The 21,617-nt window shown below is 34.9% G+C and overlaps 1 protein-coding gene across 2 annotated transcripts in view; it reads right to left on the bottom strand.

The window, feature by feature from the left end:
• LOC129241816 (uncharacterized) overlaps positions 1–20,049 on the bottom strand; it is a 48,111-nt gene extending 28,062 nt beyond the window's left edge. Inside the window, exons 1-2 of one of the 2 annotated variants that reach the window (XM_054878335.1) lie at positions 19,961–20,049; positions 18,690–18,979 (exon numbers count right to left, since the gene is read on the bottom strand). The gene's annotated coding sequence lies outside the window, so the exon portion shown is untranslated. Of the gene's footprint in view, positions 1–29; positions 161–18,689; positions 18,980–19,960 lie in introns of those variants that run through there. The other variant, XM_054878336.1, reaches the window with a different exon arrangement.
• Between the last annotated feature and the right edge of the window lie 1,568 nt (positions 20,050–21,617).

Below are 21,617 nucleotides of genomic sequence, written 5' to 3'. Positions count from 1 at the left end.
TGTAATGGAATCAGTGTATTCATATTTACTTATGCAGCGACAGCTCAATGGCTGAGGCGTTTATGCAATCACTTTTTGCTGTGTGAAATAAGGTGCCGAGTATTACTCAGTAGTATTTGTTTACTTTCGTGGGACAGCGAAGAGAAACACAAATAATTACGTTAAAATTAATGAAGGGCAAATCAATTTCATATTTTTTGAATATATATATATATATGGTATATCAAATGGTCTTGCTTAATCGAACTGGGCTGATTGCTTATTATAAGGAACATTATTAGGTATTTCATTCAGTTAGCACCATGCTGCAGTTCGCAACAGCAATTTGTTTATATTTTTAATTTTATTAAGCAAGCAGGTTATTCTTTTTATTTCATTTTAATGATGATTAAACAATATGCATGCAGATATGATAAAAAAAAATTTACCAAATCACAAAAGTAAATAAATAAATATTATAAATACAAAAATAAAATTATGTAGCTGCATACAATATATGAAACTAAATTCTAAAGGTAAATTAATTAATCGAAGCCCGATAAATTTTAAGGCAATAAAATTGCTTTAAATACAAGGTGAAGTCCAAAATAAACGAGACTGGCGTTAAAAAAATGTTTTCATCAAAACTACTGCACAAGAAAGTCAAAATATTAATGTATCAAACCCTGGTAAGACAGATACTTACATTTGGTTGTTCAATTTGACACAACATTTCACCCTCATATATGGAACGGCTAAGGCAGCTTGAGAGAAGAATACTACGAACATGTACTTCCTTATACAGATCACAAAATAGTAACTATACCAAATGCATCTCGAATTCAAAGTTTTTTAACACGGTGTAAGTGCTCAGAAATGATTGCCATATTATAAATTTCCGGCGTTGCCTATACAATACCAATAACATACGAGTATTAATAAGAGCGTTTTACTATGAAAGCGACGATTATTTTTCACTAGCTATTTCTAATGGATTTGCACCTCCCGAATCCTTCTTATACCTCGACAAAAAATAATAATAATAATAACATCAAAAACACTTAATGCAAATAATCAACGTTTTGATACATATACATATTTCAAGCTGCAACAAAATCGAATCCACCCTTACACTTAAAAACTGCTGGTGGTTAACAAATGGCACGTAACACTAACTCACACCACCTTTCTAGTCTGACTACCTCTTTTACTACATTTAAGCCTTTTATTATAAACAATAATCGTTTTTGCATCGTTTTTGTTCCCTTTTTCCCTGCATCAAAGATATAAAATATTTTAATAATTTCTAAGTTAAAACAAAATTAATTTCAATATTAAGGAAAAGTTACTCGACATCAGATAATATAGGTACTTGAGAGCTCGTCTAGAGACATTGTACGACACATCATTACTATACTTACCTATACTATTGTTTATTGTAGTACTTAATATTTTTAATTGGAAAAACGAAGTTATTGTGTCTAAAGTGTCAGTAGTTTTGTGTCATCGGTACAAAAACGAGTTTCGAACAAAGAGCTAATATCAAATTTTGTTTTAAAATCGGTAACACTTCACCAAAGCATTTGAATTGATGAAAAAATTGATGAGTGGTTTACACGTTTCAGAGATGGTTGGGAGGATATAAATGACAATAAACATACGGGTCGCCCAAAATCAGTAATCACTGAAAACTCCATCGAAATTGTTCGTAAATTTATCAAAAATGAACCGAAATCATCATTGAAATTCATGGATTCGGAGTTGAATATCTCTAAAACATCGATTGATCGCATTTTAACTGATCGTTTGGGCTTACGAAAGACCTGTGCACGTTTCATTCCGCACAAGTTAACTGAGGACCAAAAACTGCTCAGAATTCAAGACGGTGCTCATTTGTTTTAACGATTCCAAGCGAATTGTCTACCAAACGGGCCAAACCGTCAATACAATTTTCTATCTTGACGTTTTGAAGCGTTTGTTGCATCGCATTCGTCGTATTCGCCCTGAATACCGCGAAGGAGGAAGCTGGCGCTTATTGCATGTTAATACCCCATCTCATCGATCCACTCTTGGGACTGATTTTTTGTCTAGAAATCGCATTTTAACCATCAATCACTCGCCATATTCGCCTGATATGGCTCCCTGTGACTTCTACCTATTCGGAAAATTACATTTGACCGTGAAAGTTGCGTCCATAGGGGCCATCCAAAAAGCTTGTGCCAGAGGGGACTATTTTGAATAAATAAACTCGAAGTTATCAGAAAAAAGCTCCTGTTGTCTATATTTCAGCTCAGTCTTGTTTATTTTGGACTTCACCTTATATGTCACGCCATAATAGGATGAAATTCTATTTCCTTATTTGACAATCAATTTAACTGCCTTTTTAATTGCCTTTTTAATGAACTTTTTCCCAATTATTGGTGTTTATTCATGTTCAGTGACGAATATTTGACAGTGTAATAGAAAACTGCAAAACAACGTGTCTACTTTCTGCTACTACATTTACAGAACATTGCGAGCGAAATTATCGTATGTGCCAAAATATTGGTTTTTCTTTTAGTTTGGTTATACAGGGTGGGCCATATAGCGTTTGCTTTTTAAACCACCTATTTTTTTGAGAATGGTAACACAAATGACATGTCAAATGAGTTCATAATTTACTCAAAGGTTTGACATTTAGGAAATGGGACGCTATACGCTTGAGTGGTGAGTCTTCTTCTTCTTCCGCGGTTACCGTAAATGGCGAGCGTTACCGTGACATGCTTAACGAGTTTTTGTTTCCAAAAATTGAAGAGGATGACATTTGGGTTGAACAGGACAGTGCAACTTGTCATACTGCCAAAGTTACACTCGAACTTTTGGCTACCGTTTTTGAAAACCGAATAATCAGCTGAAATTCCGATATCAATTGGCCGCCTCGGAGCTGTGATTTAAGCCCGTTGGACTATTTTTTTGGGGTAGCCGTTAAGGACAAATGTTATGCGAACCATCCAGACACGATTGATGCTTTAAAACACGAAATCGAAGCTGCCTTTCATGAAATTGGAGCCCAAACAATCGAAAATGTGCTTAAAATCGGGTTGATCGAATGGCCTACTGTAAAGCCAGTCGTAGCAGTCATTTGAACGATATTATTTTTCATTCATAAATGACAATGCTCAATCTTCAAAATAAAAAAAAAAGTTGGAAAAAATATTGATTAGTTTTTTTTTATAGCCGATTCAAAAAGCAAATTTTACATGACCCACCCTATATTAGTTACATATTCGATATGTTTTTCTTGAAAATTTCGATAAGATACTGAGGTTCAAGTACTAAATCCATAAAAATATCGCTTTAAAAGTCTGTATCGAGCAAAAAATATCGGTATCGAATATCAGAATCATCGATTTGGTTCCGTTTTTTTATGGAATTTCGTGCCCCTAAAAGAAAGGAAGTGCTAAATTCAATGTTTATATACCCGTGCCCTTTTTAGTAGAAGTTAATTTTGACTGTATGTTAACTTTTGGAATTAAACAAACTCATAGGCAATGAGAGTTATAGCTTGTAACATCAGATGGACTGTCGGAAATTTAGCCTTACCATATGAAAAGTGATGGTGGATTTTTATCGGATCTCAATAATACTTATGGCGGATATAACTATGTGGGAAGCAATCAGTATACCAAGTTTGAACGAGTTTTATCAAGTAGTTATCGGTATTTATGCACCGTGTGTTGCACCGTTCATTTTCACGAAGCCCTGTACAACTTCGAAATCGATGTCTGCCTAGCAAAGATCGAGGTTGTTTATTTGCAGTCTGAAGTTGCTTTATTTTTCGAATGGTCCAATGACAATTGTAAAAGTAGTGAGCTCTCATTTGGAATTCACAGAAAATACTTGAAACGCTCCTAAAATTTCACAAATTATCATTGATTCGAAGCCATCAATTTAGTCCTTTTGATAATAGATTTCAAATTACAATAACTGCCTGTTAGGACGTTAAATGCAACAGCAATAATGCATGTGATTTGATTTGATTTATATGTTAATAAATATGGTATAAATCCAGCCAAGTATTTTCATTTTTACTTATACATACATGCATATGTGTATGCATGTGTTTGTAAACTATGGCTGAGCGATTTCTGCGCTTACGACAAATGCATCCCACATTATAATTTGCAAACAAGTTCAAATTCAAGGGTGTTTAGTTTTTTGTTTCTTAAGTTCGTGACTTGAACAACCGGCAGAATTCGGATATCCATTCGCAGTGTAAGCGACGAGCTGCACGCCCGAGGCAACGACCACTCGCTACATTGTACGGTATCGAATTGTAAATGAAGTTAATTGCTTTCTGACAGTTGACGATTGATGGAGACATTGAAGAAGAAATAGCCAGTGCTATATAATAATCCGCCTTTTTTGTTGATTTATGATAAAAACGAACCAAATTAAAGGGAGATGGAGTGATATAATCTATAATAATATAACCTCCCTATAGCCGAGGATAGCGACTGAATATAATTAAAAATCTCTGAAACAAAAATTGCCTTCAAATCATGTAAAATTGTGGTTTTATTACAAAAATTAGTTTCAATAGAACTTTACCGAAAGTCAATGCTTGCTAATAAAAATAGAAAATAAATTAAAAATTGCCTTTGCCTGTGCCCAATGGTAATATTTACATGTATGTATAATTTATAGCGAACTATTCTGTGATTTGAATAAATAATTAGGTGTCATTTCATATCTATTTTAGGTATATTCTCGGAATCATCTTTAAGAAAATTTTTTTATAGCGGAAATTCAGACATTATGACAGGAATTTTTCAAACTACACCGCTTTTTAATTCAGTTTTGAATTTAGAATCCACTGACTAAATTATACTTTCACAAATTGGGCCAGGCGGCTATAAAGAACCTGCATCCACATAGCACTTGTTTAAGTTCAACTGCAAGTGAGGTTATAAGAAAGTTGGCCAAGACTAAATTATTTGGTATAGAAGGTAATGATTAGAGCTGAGGACTAGCCTTAGAAACACACTTAGATGTAATTAAAAGTCTGAGTAGTTGCAAGAACCATATGCATAGAATATTAGAGCAATCTCACTAGTAGAATCTCTTAAAGGAGAATTTCTAACTAAGCCTTCTATATGGACAGTAGTGTTGTTTGATGAAATTAGAGTTTAATGGTAATGAATTCCTACTCTTCTTGATTTGATAATCGATAATCGTTTAAGCAGTTTTAACCGAACTTAAAGAAGTGCGCCAGTCGTTTCTTTCCCGGGTTAGTCGGCACCAGTAGGACACACCAAGTAAAGTTAAGTCCTTCTCCACGTGATCTTTCCAACTCAAAGGAGAACTTTTTCTGCGTCTGCTATCACCCACATCGCATACTTTCAGAGTTGGAGCATTAGTATCCATTCGGGCGACATGACCTTACAATAAAAGCCATTGGATTTCCATTCGTTGCACTAATACTTGTATTTGTGACGCCGTAAAGCTCATACATCTCATTGTTTCATCGTCGGTTATATTTGCCGTCGTATATTAGTCGGCCTACCAGGGGTGCATGGTAGACTGGGTTAAACGTTGGCGCATGCGTGTTGCTTCAGACGGGTCATATTTTGAAGTAGATAAAATAAATTTGTTTTATTTAAACATTCCCGGTACTTTCAGATCATAGGGTATAACAAAGAATTAAAGATGGTCGGGGATTTGTTAGCAATCTGGCCCGGTTGACTTTTAGGCCGTACTATTAGACAGCTTTACTACCTTCACAACCATGTAGAACCTTTGAAAGGGTAAGACGAAAACAACGACGACGAGGAATCTTTTAGGGATAGGATACATGAGGCCCCACCCTAAAATATAATGTAACGGCGGCGTAGCCGAATGTCTAGATTCCAATCTCCGTGCATGAAACTCTAAAATGATAGAAAACGTTTTTTTCTAATAGCAGTCAGGCAATGGCAAGCCTCCGAGTGCATTTCTGCTACAAAAAAGGTCGTCGTAAAAAATATCTACCATTCGGAACCAGCTTAGAATTGTATGTCTCCCCATTTGAGAAACAACATCAAGACGTACGCCACAAATAGGAGTAGCAGCTCGGCTAAACACACCGTAAAAGGGTGTAAGCACCAATACATACAATAATATATATATATATTATATGGAAGTGAAAACATTAGTTAATTCTAAAAAATTGGAAGTATATGTACTAAAAATACCGTTCAGTTTTTTAAATAGAGAAACTTAAGCATTTCAATTCCAGACGATTAATTTCAAATATTTCTACAAATACTATTTGTAAACAAATGTAAAACAAATTTTTAAATAGACCTTGAAATGTATCGGCCCGAGAGTTTACTAAGCGCTCGAGGAAACGAAATGTGTTTATTGTTAATGTATTACATCATGAATTCAAAGAGCTACCGCAGCTAACAAAACAGAGATAAATCACAAAGATGTTATTGCAAGACAGGGATTCCACGACGAGTCTAGATGGGTCATATGTATATGTAGTAATTAACGTGTTAATGGGTACTCCAGAGTGATAAAAAAGGCAGGCAAAAGAAATGCTTGAGTTAATTGATAAACATTTGAATAAACATTTTAATATATATTTTAGATAATTTGCTTATTTGTTTTCGATAAAAATGACTTCAAAGCTTTCATTTTACTATATTTCGCTAAGTAAAAATAAACAAAAATTTTTTTCTAATGGAATAATGTTACTAGATATCGTCATGATCATTTCTAGATACTTATCATAACTAAACACATAGGATTATGCTGGTATTCCAGTAAATGGGTGATAAATGATCAAAAAATAATCAGGACGACATTTAGATTTGTGATATTGTGCTTCACAGTAGACTATCAAAGTGAACGAAAAAGTTTGAAGAAGTCGAATCGTTTATCATTTACCATTTTTTTGTAAGATTAAAAGCTCTCAAAGAAAGTAAAACTTGTTTATCAAAGCTGTTTCGAATAAAGTTGTCCGTATGATCGATGTTAGCTAGCCAGACTAATCGCCTCACGCATTTCAGCACTCATAGCCATCATAGCAACCGCGGGCAGCATCTTCGAAAAGCAAATAAAGTTCCAAGCTACAGTCATAAAATGTCAACTTATGACGATGACAACCTTGAAATTATATATTCACATTAGAGCAGTGGTACGAAATATCGATCGAATGAAGAAGAATACAACAAAAAAAAAAATTGATGTTCATTGAAAACATGTTTCCCGCCCAGCTAATATGGTAATAAAGATGCTAAAAGATGATAATTAATTATGACATGTTGAACGTGAAACGCCTAAAATCGCAAAAGCAAAAGTTGTGTTAAGCGAAGAGGAAGCACAGAGCCTAGAACATTCGGTTTAACGATGTCGCGCCAACACTACTTATTGCGAAACTTCACGTATGTATTAGGGTGATCCAAAAAAAAAAAAATTATGATATCCCCTAATTTTTTTTCAATGTCTACCCGCGTTACCAAAGCTTTGCAAATTTTTATTGGATTCCTATGGGAAAAGTGCATCTTTCCGTAAATTTGTGTAAAATGTTTAAAAATTGATATACCTTCATATACCAACAAATTGAAATCAAATGATTTACTAGTATCGCTTTAAAAATATTTAAGCTAGTGTTTCTACGTTCCACATCAACACCATTCAGCAACGGGTTAGACTGCTTAATTAATTAACTGGTTGGATGGCACACTTTTCTTCGAGCAGATTACTATTGTAGATAAGTCTTACCTCTACCTAATACCTGCTGAGATCTATTGTCTGTGGCTCTTTATGGAATTAATGTTAATCGCAAAATTATATTAACTGTTTTGTTGTTTTTTTAATGTAGGTGTACATCTTAGCATTAGATCAGCGAGCATCCGCTACATTGAAATTCGAAATGAAATCGAGAGTGTTATGTAAATGAGCGAATAAACTTAAGCAAATTATGCAGATAATAAAAAATTTAAGAAATAAATAAAATATTCAAATTATTAATTTTACGTTGTGGAATATTGCGCGAATGACCTTTGGTGAGCTTTAAATGGCAAGTGTTTCATTGGTTCGGGTGGGTGTTTGCTGTAGAAGGGTTCACTAACAGTAAGCATTCAACGATACATTCTCGTATATAGGGGTTTTCATTAAGACCGCCCGAAATATTAATGTTGCAAACTTTTCAGTTCAAAAAGCACAAAAACTTGTAAATGAAAGGGTTTCTTCTTCTTCTTAATTGGCGCGATAACCGCTTACGCGATTTTGGTCGAGTTTAACAAAGCGCGCCAGTTGGATACACCAAGTAAAGTCAAGTCCTTCTCTACCTGATCTTTTCATGCAGAGGTGGCCCACCTCTTCCTCTGCTACCACCAGCTGGTACCGCATCGAATACTTGCAGATCTGGAGTATTTGTATCCATTCGGACAAAATGACTCAGCCAGCGTCGGACAACCTTCGTAGCCACTGGATCTTTATTCATACAGTTCAAAGGTCTAAAAATCTTCCGCAGAATATTTCTCTCAAATACTCCAAGCGTCGCTTCATCGGATCTTGTCATCGTCCACGCTTCTGCGCCATACGTTATGACAGGCATGATGAGAGCCTTGTAGAGTGTTAGTTTTGTTCGTCGAGAGAGGTCTTTACTGCTCAGTTGCCCACTTAGTCGAAAGTAGCACTTGTTGGCAAGAGAGATGCTACGTTGGATTTCAAGGCTGACATTGTTATCGGTGTTAATGCTGGTTCCTAAATAAACGAAGTATTTTACAACCTCGAAATTATAACTGTCAACAGTGACGTGGGTGCCGATACGCGAGTGCGCCGACTGTTTGTTTGAATACAGGAGGTACTTTGTTTTGTCCTCGTTCACCACCAGACCCATTCGCTTTGCCTCTTTATCCAGTTTGGAGAAGGCAGAACTAACGGCGCGGTTGTTAAGGCCGATGATGTCAATATCATCGGCATACGCCAACAATTCTACGCTCTTATAAAATATTGTGCCTGAGCGATTAAGTTCTGCGGCTCGTACGATGCTCTCCAACATCAGGATAAAAAAGTCACACGACAGCGAGTCACCCTGTCTGAAACCTCGTTTGGTATCAAAGGGCTCGGATAGGTCCTACCCAATTCTGAGGGCGCTGCTGGTGTTGAGCAACGCCATCTTGCAAAGCCGCATTACTGTCGAATGCAGCTTTGCAATCGACGAAAAGAAGGTGTGTGTCAATTCTCCTTTCCTGGGTCTTTGCCAAGATTTGGCATATTGTGAATATTTGGTCGATGGTAGACTTACCAGGTCTAAAGCTGATGGCACGCGGTAATTGGCACAAATTGCAGGATAGAGGGAAGTTCGGCAGATGTGCAGGGTAGGTGGGAAATAATACCACTTACGGACCGAAACGGGAGGTGTAGGTAGTTTTCATGTATCACCAAACGAGGATAGACGGGCTAGCAACTTAACTATTCGAGTTTAAATTGTTGATGAATCGACAAGACGTCCTATCATCCACTAGGAGTTAAAGGAAAACATACATAAATAATTATATATTATAATATATTTTTTCTAAAATCGAAGATTACGTTTCTTATGAGTTTTTTTAAGAGTTTGTATTTAACAAAAGTAAAAAGGAAACTTGTATTATATCATACAATTAATAACACAAACTTTATGCGTTTATAATAATTTTGTAAAAAAAATGGGCCTCTATATATTTAGGATTTACAAGTTATATGTATTATAAATTTATTTCCAATTCTATTTCCGCATAACATTCAACTTGTGACCATAAAATTTACTTCAGGTTATATTTGAATTTTGAATTTTAATAAACGTATTTACTATTGATGTGACAATTTGCTTATACATGATCTGGTACATTGCAAAGTGTTTTAAGCAAAGTGGAAAAGTATCTGACGTACGCTTATTTGACAATACTTTGTTTATTTGTGTACATTAATTCGTTTATGTTTTTTACTTGAGCCACTTGCTTTATGTATATTAAAAAATAAAAAATAAATAATTAGCGCTTACATCTTTTCCGGTTCTTGGCGTGTTCTTCCTCGAATTTGTGTTGTGCTTCTTAAAGTTTTTCCACAAATGGAGTGAAAGTTGTGTGAAGTTTTTCCTCAAATGACGCCTCCGAAGGGCAGATGATTGTTTTTTTATAAAGAGATTTTTTCTGGCACTCGGACGTTTGTCATTGCCGCTATTAAAAAAAAACTTTTTCTATCAATTGGTGTTTCGTGTCAAGGATTTCGAACCTCTACACTATCGATTGCCTGCCGAACTTATAATTATAAGTACATTCATATAAATTTGAATATTTTCATGAATATTAAAGCTAAAACTTTATCGGATTGACACATTGACATATTTAACCTTTTCTGTCAAAGTGCGAGTGTCCGTAAGTGGTGAGTCCGTACCAAACATAGTACAATAGGCAAAGCATATAGTATGCTAGGCAAAGCATATAGTATGCTAGGATCATTATGGACTACTCAGCATTTCACCCCAGTGAAAATTCGACTGCTTTAGCAAAAACGTTCTTAAAACCAACGTTACTTTATGGTTGTGAACTGTATGCCGATTCTGATAGCCTATGTAGTAGTAAGCTTAAGGAGCATTATATTTAGATACGTGAATTGTATAAAACGCCACGAGCACATATCCACATTTTTCTAAACTAATGTTCGCCATACGATTTAATGACTTGCTAAAGTTAAAATGTTTAACACTTCTCCACAAAGTCATTACTTCTCTGGAGCCCAAATACCTTATGGACTGCTTCAATTTGCAAAATCGTCTCGATCTCTCATCTTGCTTAGTATGAAATACAGTTGGCTAGAATCAGAACGTCAATTCATTGTTCTTGCTGTTCATCTTTGGAAACTCTTACCACTGAAAATCAAAATAATCAGAATCACACCGCGCTTTAGAAGTGAACTGATACATTAATTTCTTGCCAAATGCTGCTAATACGAGTGTGTACGTATATCTTTCTTTTTACCTTTTCTCTTCTATTTCTATCCTTTCCAAACTTCAACATATTTTATTTTATATTTTGTATCCTACTGAGTCCCTGTGCTAATTCCATACACATTACCTTTATGTAATGTTACCTATGATATTATTAAGAATAGTAGTGTGTTTGATAAACAAATAAATTAAAAAAGAAAATATTTATTCGGTAAGTTCCCTTGCATAAACAACTAGTGTGCGTTATAATTGTTATTGTTTTTTTATTCAAAACAGTAAAGTAGGTAAGGGTTAAGTCAAAAACGTCATACATGCCAAATAAGCCTGCAGAAAGTTTAAATGTCATATACTTATTTCACCTTTTTAGGCCACTTTGGTCTATTATAATTGTCACAATAATTTTGTTTTTAATCCGTTGTTTTATGTGGAGAAATGCATTAATGCAACAGGCTCTATATTCAATATAGAATTAAAAGGCTCAAATATATAATACATTAACTGAAAGAAGATACAGCGGTTTCGAATCTTGCGTTCAAAAATATTCATTGATAACCAATAACAAGAGCCGAATTGCAAAATTCTGAAATAGAAATAAATATATCAAATTTTGTAACTATCTATGAACTCAGAAAAAGCACTAAAAGGGTGAGTAAGCCGTTAACCATTTTTGTAGCGTTTTAATTTTGAAAAGTTCTAAATCTAGTGTTTAAAGCACCAATTTGGCGACTCTGTAAAACAGAATGAGAAAATATAAAATTTAAGCGATATTGCCCAATTGGTTTCTTAAGTTTTTTTAATTAGCAATTGTTGGTTTTTACTATTACTTTTATATGCATTCGCTGTGGAATATATTTTTAGGCAATTGACCGCCTCGACTTTGCCGTAGGTGGCGCATAGTGGATCATTTTTGGCTGAGAGCAATTGACAGTGGGCGCAGCCGTTGATACAGGTGGCCTAAAATCCACACCAAATAATGAAACAAATGTCTCGATAAAAATATAAATATTACTAAAAAAAATTGTGTCCTAAACATTGTGTAATCTTGAGCTAAACACTCTAGTATACACTATCTGTTTGCGATTTTGCATACTCAAACTTCCGTATAAGAGAAAAACGTGTTAACTTTTAACTATTAAACTTTTAAAATATGTATGTACGCATAGCAAAAGGGAGACTCATTTAACAGCTTTTGGATGAGGTTTTACTTATTCGACCATGAATATCATACTTGTAATATCATACGTGTATGAGTACGCAATTGTAATAGGCAGTTTGCTTTTATCGACTACCGAAAAAGTGGGAGATACGAGTTTGTTCTCAAGTAAAACAATCGTAAATCTGGCTGTATCATAGAATTTAAGTTGCAAAAGCATAATAAAGTTCACTTTACAGAGAAGTGGTGAATCTTGTGACAAATGTTTTATGAAAAATAATGGTCCCCGTAAAACCAGATTACAACCCAATAAGATGCGCAAATCATGCTATGATTGCTGAAAGGCATGCTCCTAATGTTTTTGACGTAGGATGACGTAAAATGTGCGGCTATTCATTTCTTCTATTAAGTTCTTCTTCAAAAAAAAAAAAAAAAAAAAAAAACCAAAATTATTTCATGTTCTTCATAGAACCGCTAGATATAAGTAAGTTTGTTGTTAGTTAGTTAGTAAGTCAAATGTATGTTACGTATGTTACATACAAACCTTATTTTGTTAAATGTTATATTTAGTTTTTAAGATTGTCATTATAAATGCTACTAGCCTACGAACAGACTTTTAATAGTCTCTGTAGGACTTACAGTTTATTGTAAATTATAATGTATTATTATACTAGTAATAAATAAATTCAAATTCAAATTCTGCTCAACAAAACGACATACACAAGCAGTGGACCTACAGTCATGTGGAAAATAATAAGGACGCATAGCGATATTCAAATTCTATACAAAACAAAAACAAGCCAAAAAAATTCCATTAGCTCTAGTCATGTTACGTTATGGACACTTGCAAAAATTAAACATTTTTAAATTATTTACTCATTAAAGTATTTTGATTTATTAATATTTCGTTTCATAGCCTTGCTTTGTATAATAGCCATACATAGGCAAGTCATAGACTCAACCGATTTTTGGCATGTGACCTGGAAAGTAGCATTCCAAATTACCTTTTAAACCTATTTTTATCTCTTTTTACAAGTTTTCGATGGTATTTACATCCGGTGAATGGGCAGGCCAGTTTAATATGTTGATTTTGTTATACAAAAACCATTTCTTGACTGAAACACACACCGAAGTGCAATAGCATTTAGCCTTTTGGTAGCATTTTGTTTGATAGAAGTGTTACTTTTCTTGCACTTTTTGGTTTTAAATTTTACTCCGCCTTTTGCGAATAATGGAGGTGTCGACATTCAAAGAAAATTCACTTTTAATGTCACTTCTTCACACTTCTTTTTCACACATTTTAATCTTCTTATTTTTTCCAGGTTATGGTCTTCGTACGCGTGTTTTTTTGCTTGTGGCTTATATTTGATTGCATTTTCTACCATTCAGTTGCATTAGCATAGGGTATTCAGTCGTAAGGTGAACCTTAACAAATCAATGTTTAGGTACGAAAATCATTTACTTCGAAGGGTCTTTAACTTCTCGAAGCTGTATGCTGCAATGCTTTCGTCTGCCCACTGTGATTACCTAAATTATGTTACATGATTATTTGTTTAATGTATATTTATGCCTTATCTTACATACAATATCTTTATCCTCTACAGTTTTTGAAAATCCATCATATTTCAAATTGTTAATTTAATTTTCGAGACTAAATTACATCCGTACAAGTTAAAATTAATTTACCTCCCAAAATTATCGAAAATGTTGAAACGACGCAAAAGAAGGTATTGGTGCTTTAATAATGGTTCAATGACATACTAGCAAGCAAAAAAATATTATAATTAGTTCTTACTCATTTCTAAGAATTAAAGCAGAGCTAGGTTTTGAAATATTTTACACTAAGTGTCGATATTAATTTTGGACATGACTGTATATTTTTCGCTTTTACGTATCGCAGCCAAATTTTTTCGATTACAGTGAATGCAAAAGAAAAACTTTCAATTTGCGATAATGCAGCCGAAAAAAATATGCCGGCTGGAGAGTACGTTACGATCGCGTGTAACGCTAGCTATGGGGGAGAGTTGTCCCGAGTTGAAAAGAGCGTAATGAGAAATAAGATATGATAAGAACGACGACATGGTGTCCAATCCACAGCCCATACCTAAATTATGAAGGAGTACTTCTCCATTGAGGGCAACTGTAGGGCAACGGTTGGTTCCGGGGACAATGGCCACTGGGGACATGAAAAATTAAATAATAGGAAATTTTATTTGTAATAGCTGTTGCCCCTATTCATATAATAGCAAACATCACATAAAGACGCACACCACGAAAAGGAGGAAAAGCTCGACGAAACTTCTAATAAAAGATGTTTGCGCCTGTGTACAGCAGTGAAATCAATGAAGAAGATAAAGAAGTCGAAACCCAAAGCGTTCAGCAGAAGTTATGATAGCAGTCGGAAGATTTGCATGATAATAGTGAGATTTTAAGCTTTCATAGATTTAGCGAAATAAATATTCCACATTTTTAACTCGAACAGAACGGCAGATGGTTTACACCAAGAAACTGGCGAGAAAACTGAAAAGTTTTTATAAATTTATAAGATGCACTTTAGGTATTTAGTTTTCGGAGGTTTCATAGAATATTTGGATTTGGTGATCATCCATTTAATGCAAAATAATTAAAGACTAATAGCGCGAATAGAAAACAGTCAAACTTTCTACTAAAACTTAGAAGGAAAGATATTCGGTTGATGGTCGGCATCATTACAGGACACAACCCATGGAGTCAGCATATGACCACCATAGGAATCATCGAGAACCCGGTATGCCTGTCATGCTTTTGAGGAGGCGGATAGCACTGAGCACTTTCTCTGTGAGTGTCCTGCCTTTGCTAGAGCAAGGCTACGAGTATTGGGTTCCGATGTCATGAGAATGAGTAATATTCGTTCTCTAAAACTGGAGGATATTTACAGATTCGCCAAAGAATCTGGAAAATTCTCACAGGACTAACTATCTCTATCTCTGTCTCTATTCTTTCCTATCTCTTTCCCTGATACTTTTCTCCTTCCCTCCTTGACTATCTACCCCCTTTCCAGAGCTTTAAATACAATGGGCTCTTAAGCCTGAGTGTTTTAGGAGCCACCAAATCTCCTGGTGCTCCTTGGCTCGACCTTTTCAAATTTAAATTTCAATAGCGCGAGGCACAACTGCAGCTTGGTGATAAGGATTTTAATCTTTAAAAATTTAAAGATTTTAAAAATTTGTTAATTTAGAATTACTTTAGTCTTGATAGTCGACTTTGAGTCTTTAATTAAAAATACAGTAATTGTAATCTTAAACCTTTCGATGAACGATTACAATAGGTTAGGTTAGGTTGACCTGGCTGGCTGAAAGCCATCACATATACCTATTGGTCCTTAGTGGTTCCAGATGGAGGTTGACCCTTACGTTTCCTTGTAGTAGGCTTCTTGTAACAAGCCTGCGTTTTTTGCGAATCTAAGTAAGCTCTGAAGCTCTAACCCCGAGAGATATTCTAACCTATCATATTGTAGTCGGCCGCCGTAGCCCAATGGGTTGGTGCGTGACTACCATTGGAAATTTACAGAGAGAACGTAGGTTCAAATCTCGGTGAAACACCAAAATTAAAGAAAAACATTTTTCTAATAGCGGTCGTCCCTCGGCAGGCAATGGCAAACCTTCGAGTATATTTCTGCCATGAAAAAGCTCCTCATAAAAATATCTGCAGTTCGGAGTCGGCTTAAAACTGTAGGTTCCTCCATTTGTGGAACAACATTAAGGCGCACACCAAAAATAGGAGGACGAGCTCGGCCAAACACCCAAAAGGAGTGTATGCGCCAATTATATATATATATATATATATTGTAGAGCTACTGAACACTTCATTCGGGTTCTAGCTAATGCAGGGCAAGAACATAGAATGATTACAATAATTTCAATTTTAAATTTCTCTCTCTTAAAATTGTTTGAGTAATGGTAACCGAACTAAATCAAGATATGTACAAAAGTTAAATAGAAAAGAAGTTTTAAGAAAAACTCTGCGAGCGCAAACAATGCATTCGTCGGAAAACTTCACATATCCTTTTCCCTTCATAGACGAAATTGCTAAAACTCCTCCACTAAAAATAAAAATAAAAATCTCCATGTCTAATTTCAACCCAAAAGCCCGACTTTTCCGTAGATGATGAGATACGGATTATTGGAGGGACGGAACTTTGTTACGAATTACAGCTATTTTCCACTTATTGAGCTTGCAAGTCATCGCTATTCCACCGTCTATTTATGTATACAGGTGTTTCTCAAAAGAGATTTGCGTGGTACTATATGCAATTTGCTTGATGCCGGTAAATTCTAATTGAGTAGTGCAGTGAGCCCTTCATGTGTGTGTTGTTATTTTAAGTGGATACTTGCTAAGACTATGAGTGCTGTATTTAAACGCGTTTTGAAATTGTGTTTCTGGGAAGTCGTCCAAAAGCCTCAAAAATACTTACTAGCGAAGCCGCTACGTACTTAAAATAGGCAAGCCTACTTGTAAGAAAGTGGAACTTTAATTTCAAGAGTAATGGTATTGACTAAAGCAACCTCAAAAAACGACAACAAAGCCATTGCAAATTTATTCGTAAAAAATCCTATCCTAAGCCTGAGGTAAGGGAATAAAAGCTTTCGTCAAAAAGCATAGACATTTCTATTTGTAGAAACGGACGGAGATTGGAGGAATCTGACAGCAGAAATCGAAGTGGAACACTCCAAACCCTTCTTTTAACGGAAGCGCATATTCAAAAACGATTAGTATGGTCAAATGGAAATTTGAATCGTGATTGGGCGAAAGTTATGTTCACAGACGAATCATCTTGTGTTGTTTGGAATTCCTGATCAAAAAACTAAGCGGAAGTTCTTCAAGATGACACCAAGTTATTCTAGGCATGGATAGGGAGTGGAATCATGCGAATCTGTATATGTACACAAAACTGACATGTTGTGTGTCGGCCTTTGTTAAGTGTTGGCCGACCCTCTCTGCCATTTGTGGACTGCATCTGGACATTGCTCTCAAAATGGAGGAAGTGCAAGTTTTATGCTACCCCAGAATGGCAAATGCTTTTTTTGAGGAGGAGCTTTTTCATGGCAGAAATACGCATACGGAGGATTGTTATTGTCTGCCGAGGAGCGACCGCTATTAGAAAAAATCTTTTTCTATCATTTTGTTTGCACAATGATCCGAACCTACGCACTCCCGAATGGTAGTCCCGCACAAACCTTCCTACTGTGAGCCTTATTTAATTTCAGAGTAAAAATTCTATAAAAATGTTAAGTCAACACAATAGAAAAACACAAATTATAAGATTTGGTATTATTGATTTATGTACTTTACGCCATTAAAAGTATTTAAACGAAATCAATAACTATCCGCATAACAGTTATTTCGTTATGTATATAGACATGTATCTCTTTACCTATAATAAATCACATTGACCGAAAGTACAGAAGGTCGAAATTATTTAACAACTCAATTAAACACTTATTGTTGTAATTCGCTACAATATAAGTGAAAAGAAAAATAAAAGTACAAACGCCTTTACGCAATCGTGCATCAAATTATGAGAAGCGTTCAAAATCAAACTTTTTGCAATGCGTATTAATTAAAATAAGACTAAGTTAGAAACAACAATAGCGAAGGCTTACAAAAGGGGGAAAACTCCTCGGGGGGAAAAGAGAAAATTAAAATAACAACAGATATGTGTACACATTCGTCTAAGCGAGTAAGTGAATGAAAAATATCAAATGAAAGTGAGTAGGAAAGCGCGGCGCGATTGAAAGTAAAATTGGCGAAAATTTGTTACAATTTCTTGTTGCGCATCAGAGAAGGCGGAGCCGAAAGTGGTTTGTGTTGCCGCCGCCGTTGCTATTGCCCCAGGCATTTGCAATTTTGATAACTATGATGACGTGCTGTTCGTTATTGGTGTTGGTGCAAAAACTGACACAAAACGCTGCTCCAATGAATTCATATATGTATGCAAGTACTGACGCAGTTTTCGATATTACAGCTATTAATTTTGCTTCACTCTAAAACTGACGATTTTGAAATAAACGGTTTTTGAACGTTTTTAGTTTCATAGAGAAACGTAGACGAACGAAATAGTCTGAGGGACGGAGTGACCGTGGCGGGAAGTTAGTGCCACACAATGGGGCATAATTAGCAATGCCTGAAATATTTCGAAATCTTTTTCTTTTGTGTGTGCTTTTGTTTGTTGCAAGGTATTGTGGCTATGTGAATTTACATAGGCTTGCAATTGTTTTTATCTTTGCATATAATGTGTTTTTATGTAGATATGCTTATGTACATATGCATTTAACAGTGTGTGCGTGTGCATATTTATTGTTTAGTATTTATTGTGCTGTTGTATTTGTTGTGCAAGAAATAATGCAAACACCAGTACGACAGCAAGCGGCGAAAATTACTGGTAAATAATTTGCATTTTCGCAACTACAACGCGGGTATTTTCGGTAATGAAGGGAGTGGGCGAAAAGAATGCAAATAAACCTATTGTGTCATTAAATTTGTTTTGCAATATTATGGTGTTTGGGTTTTGTTACTGCGTGATATTAGTGAGCAAAATTGTATATGAAAACTTACTTGAAATTTTATCAAAATGGCCGTAGTTTATGAAAAGTATTTCAAAACCAAGTTCGTTGCTGAAGTCTTTCGTTGCTGCTCCACGTTTAGTTTGCCTTTCTGGTAAATCTCTTCCTGTTGTTGCTTTCGACAGCTTTTCGTTTCACCTGACTTGTTATTGCACTTTTTTTGTGTTTTGTTTTTATTTGTAGGAGCTTTAATTTAACATTTTCCTTGCACTGTTAACAAAAAATTGTCTACCGTCTTTTTGTTTAATAATGGTTCTATTAGCTTGTATTGTTATAAAGCAACTGTTGAAATGTAAATGAAGAGTAATAAAAAAAAACGTGAACATAATATTTTTACTTCTTCTTGTATAGAAAATGTCTACATGTACATGTATATGTATGTATATGCGTGAATGTATAGTCTGCAATACACATAAGCAAATTTCGTGGCAAAAATGAGCATTCAATGAAGAAAAGGCATTGGAAAATACTTGTACGATTTAAAGAGAGTTAGTAAAAGAAAATAAAAAGACAACAACACAACCGAACTTATGCATACAAATGCAAAAAGTATCCGCATGAACGGATAAAATTTCGCATGCAAGCAACAGCACTTGAATAAGAAACTACCACTACAAAAAATCACGCCTTTGTTCCAATCTCCTATAGTGTATGTACATATACATATATATATATATATATATATATACATTTACATGTAGTGTGTGTCTGTGTATTTAGTGGCTTAGTAATTATTGTAAGTGTATGTGTTTGTGTGCGAAACTAGACACTTTTCTTGTTGCATGTTGCACTGTAGCCGTAAAACACAAGCAAATTTCGATAAAAAAGCACGCATACCCATACGGTAGAAATGTATTAGCATTTAAGCACTCTGTTTTTATTGCTGCTTTTTCTTAGTTTTAACTAAGGTGGTTACATCTTTATGCTGTGTTTTCATTATATTTTAAACATTTTTTAAATAAAATTTATTCATATTTCAATCACTAAATTTCAAAGATTCACTTGGCAACGTAGAAAACTCATTATAGCAAAACACTCAAAGTTATTGCCTGACAAAGGTATGCAAATGACACCAAATTTAGATTACGAAATTAATTTTGGCTTGAATAATTTTTCAAGACATTTTATATACTAAAATTTAGACTAAAATTAAAATTATGGCACAAGAGTATGAATATGCTGGGCTCAATTCAAGCAATTTTCACAATGTTCACAATAAATTAGAAAAATAAAAAAATAAAACAAATATATTTATGCATTTACTTTTTCCTTATTTTGCAACCCACTGAATACACTAAACTCGTTTGAAATTGTGTGTACCGTTCGCAGTGCTGCTCAAGCGCAGACTAAATTAGCCAACGATTGGCCAACTGCCATTTGGCTTGAAAAAATGTTCACTTGTTGCTGCTACCACCACCATTGGAAGTTGCTGACACCGAATACCAATTGAGCAAAACTTACTTACTCCCATGCAAATTGATTGGAATGGTACGACGCTGTGTTGAGCTGAGCTAATGCAAAGTACGCATGCGCGCTGTTGTCAAATCACACATGTCAGCCATACAAAAATGCTTTTCGTTACACTCGTAGTCAGCGATGTTAGCGTATGAGTATAATTTTAGCTTTTTCCCTCAGCTCTCGCCATCCGAGTGGGTTTTCTCTCTCAACCGGTTATGCAGCGGCTTTGCAGTTAATTTTGCGCATGCGCAATACACTGTTTTTGTAGATTTAATTAATATTGTTTTCTTTATCTCCAATTATTTGTAAGCTACATTTTTACCGAAAACACTATCAGATCGCCAGAGATAGCGTTAAATCACGAGCAAATGATTGATAATCTCAAATGGAAAAATCAATCGATTACAAATGTCTAATATATATACTATATATATATTTTTTTTAATATTTAAAGATGTTTTCATTATTTAAAAACCAGTCAGGGGAAATTGTTATAAAGTGGATACAAAATTATACGCTAATTAAATACTAAAGATAAGAGAGGGTGTGGCTACTAGACTAAATCTTTCTTTGTTATGTTGGTACACTCTTCATATGAACGTATCTGAAGTTTCAATTCAAGAAGTCATTCATTCTTTGTTTACCAGCCATTTGGTATCCGCGGGCCACAGGATTTTCTACAATGGAAAAAATCAAGTATCGTGCAGTGATTGAATTTTTATTTTTGGAAGGTTTGAAAGCGAAGGAAATTTTTGTACGAATGTTGAAAGTGTATAAGGATTCTTCGCCATCAATTAACACATAGAAAGAGGGGTTGCTGAATTCAAGCATGGTCGTACAAGTCGTGAAGACGATCCACGTCAAGGATGTCTAAAAACAGCAACATCTCCAGAAATCGTGGAAACAATACAGGATATAGTGTTGGAAAATCATTAAGGGACTAAAAGAGATTTAGTAGAATCCCTAGCCATTTCATTGGGCAGTACAAGCAATATTTTGACTGATTTTCTAACAAGAATATTGAAAATAATATTGGTTTACCCTACAAATATGGAAGCTATTTATTCTTGAGAAATGTTTAAGAAAATCACTTGCAGAATTAATTGTTCGATAATTGTTCTCAATGCTAAAAGCACAGCAGCACAAATTTAGCATTAGAGGAAGACACAGTCTCACCCTTTGCGTGCCACTGCTCAGCTCTATCCAGGCGCAGATTCACTTAAATTTTGAATTTTCTTCTAAAATTTTTGGTTTTGGTTTTAGGAGAGATAAGGGGAACTTCCCTTCGCGGCATCACAATGGACTATGAGCCTGAGTGTGTCCATAGTGGGACGGCGCTTCAACATAACCCAATCTAGGGAGATGAGGACAAGTTCCCCTTGCTTTATCACTGTGGACTATGAGCCTGAGTGGATAAACATTGTAATTTAACCTAACCTAATTTATTATAATTATGAATGGT

This window comes from Anastrepha obliqua, chromosome 3 (genome assembly GCF_027943255.1).
Source record: "Anastrepha obliqua isolate idAnaObli1 chromosome 3, idAnaObli1_1.0, whole genome shotgun sequence".
Classification (NCBI taxonomy): domain Eukaryota; kingdom Metazoa; phylum Arthropoda; class Insecta; order Diptera; family Tephritidae; genus Anastrepha; species Anastrepha obliqua.
The sequence above is the reverse complement of the archived record's forward strand: the minus strand, read 5'-3'. Positions and strand labels throughout refer to the sequence as shown.